The following is a 7,025-nucleotide window of genomic DNA, read 5'->3' on the forward strand; positions in this document are numbered from 1 at the left end:
TGAGCCACCATGTGGTTGCTGGGATTTGAACCCTGGACCTTCGGAAGAGCAGTCGGGTGCTCTTACCCACTGAGCCATCTCACCAGCCCGATCTCCATGTCTTGATCCAGCCATATCTGGAATGGCTCAGGGTCTGGGGGTCTGTAGGGAAAGGATGGAATCCAGGCCAAAGATGCCGTGCAAGATCTGCACAACCACCTCTCCTCCTACCTGGACAGGGCGAGAAGATGGAACACTGAGAACAAGAGGCTGGAGAACCAACTCTAGGAGTATCTGAAGAAGAGAGAATCTTGGGGGTCAAGAACTGGGGCACCACTTCAAGACCACTGAGCACCTGAGGGTCCAGGCCTTGCTGAATTTTGTAAACAGTGCCCCCACCATCTAAGATCAACAATACTCACCTTGCTACTGATGAGTTTAGAGTTGAGTATGAGACAAAATTGTCCATGCACCAGTCTGGAGTGGCATCCATGCTCTTGGAAGGTCACTGGTGCTACCAACATCAGGAGGCTACGGCAGTTTAGAAATGGGAACGTAAGCTCTCAAGGAGGAGCTGAAGTTTATAAAGAAGAACCCTGGTGTTAACAGTCTGGAGACCATGTGGTGGTTCGAATGAGAAATGTCGGCCATAGGCTGGGGTATTTGAATTCTTGGCCCCCAGCTGATGGTGCTGTTTGGAGAGAGTTAGGGGATATGGTCTTGCTGGGAAAAGCATGTTACTGAGCTTAAATCCCCACTCTACATCCAGCTTCCCCCTCTCTCTGCTTCATACTTGCACTTGAAGAATGGAGCGCTCAGCTCCCCACTCCTGCCACTGAATCTGCTGCCATTTGCTGCCGTGCTTCGCCCCCATGATGAACCCTTATTCTTCTGGAATTGAAACCGCAAGTAAACTCTTTCACAGTTTGCTGTGGTCATAGAGTTCTATCACAGCAATAGAAAAGTGGCCAATAGAGTCAAGACATCCAGTTCTGGGTTGAACACGGAAATGTATGATCTCAGATTGCATAACCCTGACAAGACTATGGTGACATCAGAACTCAACATGTCAGCTGGCTTAGAAGAACTGAAAGGAAATGGACAGGTACTGGCCCTGGTAGACTGAGGAGAGCACCAGAGGGAGCATCAGAGGGGTCATCACTCAGGCTTCCAAGATCAGAGATGGCAAAATGACATTTCGGAGCTGAGATGCATCTTCCAGGTTTTGGATTCCACAAGAAGTCGGAAAGCCATCTCTGAGAACAGTCTGAGGGACGTGGAGGCCTGTTATGCTACATACATGGCCTAGCCTGGTCTGACTGCACATGGAGTGGAAGCCAGCACAGACATGGACAGCGGATCAGCTCCAGACCCAGGACTCATACGCCTTGTGAACATCAAGATCAGACTGAAGGCTGAGACTGAGAGCTATCACGGCTTGCTGGAAACCCAAAGAGACGTTAGTCTTCATGATGTCCTGGAAAGGCAACTTCATGCAAACCAACCACAGTACAGCCACCCTACAGGACCGTGCATGGCAAAAGTGGTGTCTGAGACCAGTGATTCCAAAGTTCTGAGGCTCTGAGACAGAGAAGCAGGGTACTATCCTTTCGGGACCAAGGTGCCAAATCCCATATGTTCATTAGGTCACACTTACTGTGTCTATAGGCGTGTGCACATTGGTACACATACATGTGGCATTCAGATGACAACTTTTTGTGTCCTTTTTCAGGCATCTTTCACCTTCTCTGGGATCGTTTCTCACAGGCCTGGAGATTGCCAAATTGGTCACCAGATGTCACTGTTGTAAAAAGTACACATTTCTCTACATTATTATCAAAAGACCTATGGGGTTGCTTGAAAAAAAAAATTGTGGATTGTGTGGGTACACTCACTCTGCTTGGTGGCTTGACAAGTGATCAAGCAACCTCTTGGGCAGTGGTGGGTGAGTGGGGTGGCTTGATTCCATGGACACCTACACAGCCAGGTGTCTTGAGAGCTGCAGGTTTCTTCATGGCCCTGGACTCACACTGCCTGGAGCAGTCTGGGATGCTATACAAACTGAATACCCCTGGGTGTCACCTGATACTATATCCTATCCTTGTCCCTGGGTTTCTGAACAACCTGTGTTCCTGGGTCCCAGGCTTCAGAACAGGAAAGCATCAGCAGCCGTTTTATGGTCAAAGAGGCCCTGCACCCTAGGAGGTGACCACAACTGCTGGGGCCTGTTTTCCATCCTTTGTGCTGGACTTTGGAACAGCTATGCTGCCAACCCAGTTCCCGAGGCTCAGGCTCATGGCACAAAGCCCCAGCACCTGCCCCCTTGATTGCTGAAGCCAGCCAGAGACCTTGGTTAGACCTTGACCCTAAACAGGGGGTTACCGTGGAGGCCTTAGAGCTACACTGGCAGTGGCCCACAGATCTGAATCTACCTGGTGGCATCCTGGCTCCTGATCGCAGGTGGTTTGTGGCTCCCTGAGGATCCCACCAGGAGACTCTCCTGCTGGGATTCTGGCTTGACTGAGTGACCTGGCTCTCCACGGACAACTGCAGGAGCAGCTGAGCAGTTTGGGAACAGTTAGGGGGGCAAGGAGAAAAGAGGAAGCAAAGATATCAAGAAAGCAGAGATCTGGCAAATGCTGACAAGACCCAGAGAGGAACACCTGTGGGCACTGGTTTCCAGAATTTCCTGAGAGCCACCAAGCCTTCAGGTGCCACTGTCTCACATCCCAGACTGAAAGCTGCAAGGCTGGATGCTGCCGTGGGCCACACAGTACACAGCTCAACAGTGGACGTGCCAAGGTTTGTCTGAAATGAGGAAGATTGTTCTCTGCTAGAGGCAGATATTAGAGCTTCAGGGATAATTGTAGAAAAATAGTTTCCTTTTAAAAATTTATTAATTTGATGTCATTTAAACTCAGTGTATTTGTGTTGAGATAGTCTGCGCGAAGGACTTCATTTCGGTATCAACGAAGTACTTTCAAGTGCACATCCATCAAGCTCATCTGAAGATCATGTTAGACCGTCTCTTGCCAAGCGTCTCGACCTTGATGTTTTGAGCAGGGTTATTCTGTTGTGACAGACTGCCTTGGGCAGTGACTACATTAAGGGGAGGCTTGGCGGGATTCAAATTTAAGTTTGATGAGAATGTTGTGGTCTCTTTGGGGCTGGGGAAATGGCTCGGTGGGCAAAGCCCCTGTGGTGCAAGTGCGAGGAACTGAGTTTGGATACTCAGCACACACGTAGGAGCCAGGCATGGTGGCGCTCACCTGTAATCCATTGCTGTGGTGAGCAGACTGGATCCTGGGACTCTCTGGATCAGTCTTGTCAAAATGATGAACTATATAGGTTCAGTGTAAAAGCCTGTCTCAAAAATGTAGAGAACAATAGAAGATATTTGAAGTCAACCTCTGGCCTCCATATGTAGACACACACACACACACACACACACACACACACAATCACACACAGAAAGAATGCCTTTGTCTTTTTCTTCTCACACATCTAGATAGAACGTCTGGCGTATGGGGACTTCACAAATGAAGTTAAAATCATTGGAAGAGGACACCAGGACTCAGTGGAGGTGAGGGGAAAGGCAGGCATCTGCATCTACATCTGCATCTGCATCTGCATCTGCATCTGCATCTGCATCTGCATCTGCATCTGCATCTGCATCTGCATCTGCATCCGCATCTGCAGATGGAGTGCTGTAGAGCCCAGGGGTGAGAAGTTGGAAGGATGTAGAGGCTGGGTCTTTCAGAATTGCCCTGAAGTCTTGATACCGAGGGAAATCATGTGTCACAATCCCCCGACCCCCAGAGAGTCACATGAAGTTTGCTAGCCTCAGCAAGACAGCTCTGACCCATTCTGTGAAGTGGCTAACGGTGAAGTGGCTGGGGCTGTGGGCAGCCTGGACTGACAGTTCTCAGCTGGAAATGTCAAGGCTTCCTAGCTAACTGGAAAGCCGGGGCGGGGTCACCGTGAACCTGCATTCTCTGACGGTGTTGATCTCTCCATGGAGGGGGGAAAAAAATGGCAACTACGCTGTTTCCAGGAATGCTATGTTCTCTGTTATAACTAGATCAGGGTGTGAACTAATTCAAGAATGGACAGAGCACACTCTTAAATTTGTACAGTAGACAGTGATGACTTATGAGATCTGTTCTGTTGAAACCTGGGGACATAGCTGATGTCAACAGGACAGGATGTCTTATTTCTGCTGAGAACACTGATTAGTTAACTGGAGTTGGTCTTAACTCGTGTTGTCTGTATTGATCATAGAGGTTGATTGATCAGCAGCTGTGGTGGACTGAAAGCCAAGGTTATGTTTTAAGTTTTAACTACTGTGCCTAAGAGAGTCATAAAATAAAAGCACCTCTAACCTGTAGGCCCCTTGTCCAAGGATGGACATTTCCTGAAATGCTGGAGGCTGTTGTTTATAGCTGATTACAAGCCACATGTTTTCACAAGTTTGGTTGACCCAACTGTACTGGATGTGCTTGATCACATGTAGGTAGGAGGTACTTGCGCAGGAAGTACAGAAGGATATATGCTGACCTCTGATTGAACCTGATGGGAAATATGGTGGCTTTATGGGTCCACCTTTGCAAGCCTCTGTAAAATGTGGCTCATGGCCATAGTCTGGGAACCCTGAACTGTACTTGGCCAGAGTCCATCATCCTGGCCAGAATTTAATTAAAGCTTTGAATTTGATTTAAAAATTATATATTGGTTTTCCTCACTCCATTTTCAGGATCAACAGTGCTTCCAATGATAAATGCCCTCCAAAGGCCTATGCATTGGAGCACTTGGTCCCCTGTTGGTAGTGCATTTTGGGGGAGGTTGTGTAGCCGTTAGGAGGGGCAGCCTGTGGAGGTGGGTTCATAGCCCCACCCTTACTTCATGTTCACTGGCTTTGCTTCCTGTGTGCAGACGGAAATGTCATTGGTCATCTTCCTGACCCTGCTCCCTGCTGCCACACCCTCTCCACCACCATGGACTCTAACCTTCTAGAAACATAAGCCAAATGCAATCTTTTATCTATAAATCGCTTCCGTTGTGGTGTTTTGGCAACAGCTCCAGAAATCTAACGAATACAATCTTCCCAGGTAAAAACTGTCAGGAGTTTGAAAATGGGGATGAATATTGTTGGGAAGCAACCCTCATCTGCATGTCCACACCTCTTCTTCTGGTAGCTTGTGTCTCAGGCCGTATTTCCAAAAGTGTTTATATGACCAACCACCTGGAAAGAAAGAGAAGACATTCCTCTGGAGTAGAGAGCAGGCATGTTTCCTGACCAAGACAATAAAGATAATGGCTTAGCTGTGTCCCCTGGCGGGTCAGTAGTCACTTCAAACTTGATGGATGACCTGGAACTCTCCGTCCTCCTAGTTCCTGAAGCTCTCTTTTCAGCTGATGTTGACACCGTGCCCAAAGTTTCCTTTCCTGTGGTGCGGGCCAGAGATCTGAGATAACCATTCTTTGTCCTTACTCTCGCCCTGACGCCCTCCCCGTTATGGAATTCTTTTCCTTCAGAGTACACCTCAAATCGCACCACTTCTTACTGTCTTTCTTCCCACACCGGGGCCACACTGGACTGGACCCTGTCTGCTTTACCAGAGGTGCTGAAGGACATATTGGACCCTGTCTATGTGCAGATGTCCCTTTGCCTGACTCTCAGGTGACCTAGAGCTTTTGCCCTAAGACTTTGGTTCTTCTTGGCTTTTCCTTCCCTGGGGGCTTTGGGCTTTCTCTGCTTGGCTAACTCAGCCCTTGTACCCCAGCTACCAGCTTTTGAGGTTACTTCCATCCTTGTCCGCTGTCACGTCCTCTACCTTCTTTTCATCTTTGACTGTGTCTGCTACAACCCTTCTCGTCTCTTCGCTGTGATTTTAGTGTTTAGAGTCTTAGTAAGGCTTCAGGAAGACAGAAAGACAGCCACACATCCAGTTTACCATGTTCAACTGGGGACCTGTGGTGATTTCTTTTTAAAATATTTATTTAATTTAATATCTCTCTCTCTCTCTCTCTCTCTCTCTCTCTCTCTCTCTCTCTCTCTGTGTGTGTGTGTGTGTGGGTGTGTGTGTGTCTGTCTGTCTGTGTGTGTGTGTCTCTCTGTGTGTGTCTGTGCGTCTGTGTAAGTTTATATGTAACATGTGTGTGCAGGTGCCTGTCGAGGCTGGAAGATGGCATCAGATCACCTAGAACAGGAGTTATAGGTGCTTGTGAGCCAATGCTGAGAACCGAACTTATATCTTCTACAAGTAAGTGTCCTTACCCATTGAGCCATCTTTTCAGGCCCTGAGATAACTTCTTAAATATAGGTTTAAATGGTCCCCTTGTAGCTTGTTTTGATTTTCTTAGTTTCAGTTACCCTTGGCTAGCTACAGTCTGGAAATATTAAATAGAGAATTCCAGAAGTACTCTGCAAGTTCTGAATAACATATTATAGCATACTACCATATGTACAATATTGGATACTGTTTTGATCTTTTAATATACCCAAATTATTTTTTAATTTTAATTTTATTTATTTATAAGTTTCTGCTCTCTCCTCTTTTTCTAGTCTCTTCCTCCACCTTTCCTTTCCCTTCTCCAATCCACTCCTCCTCTGTTTCTCTTCAGAAAAGGGCTGGCCTTGATGGATATCAAACCAGTGATAGCATTAATATACCCAAATTCTATATTAAACTTTACTGTGGATATATGCATAGAGAAAGAACACTGAATTTGGTACTCTTTCTGGCTTCCAACATTTATTGGAAGGCTTAGGGTATAACCTCATGGGTAAGAGTTTGTGTTATCAGGGTCCCCAATGAAGGAGCTAGAGAAAGTACCCAAGGAGCTGAAGGGGTTTGCAGCCCCTTAAGAAGAACAACAATATGAACTAACCAGTACATCCAGAGCTCCCAGGGACTAAACCATCAATCAAAGAAAACACTTGATGGGACTCATGGCTCTAGCTGCATATGTAGCAGAGGATGGCCTTGTTGGTCATTAGTGGGAGGAGAGGCCGTTGGTCCTGTGAAGGTTCTATGCCCCAGTAT

This window comes from Mus pahari, chromosome 6 (genome assembly GCF_900095145.1).
Source record: "Mus pahari chromosome 6, PAHARI_EIJ_v1.1, whole genome shotgun sequence".
NCBI lineage: Eukaryota > Metazoa > Chordata > Mammalia > Rodentia > Muridae > Mus > Mus pahari.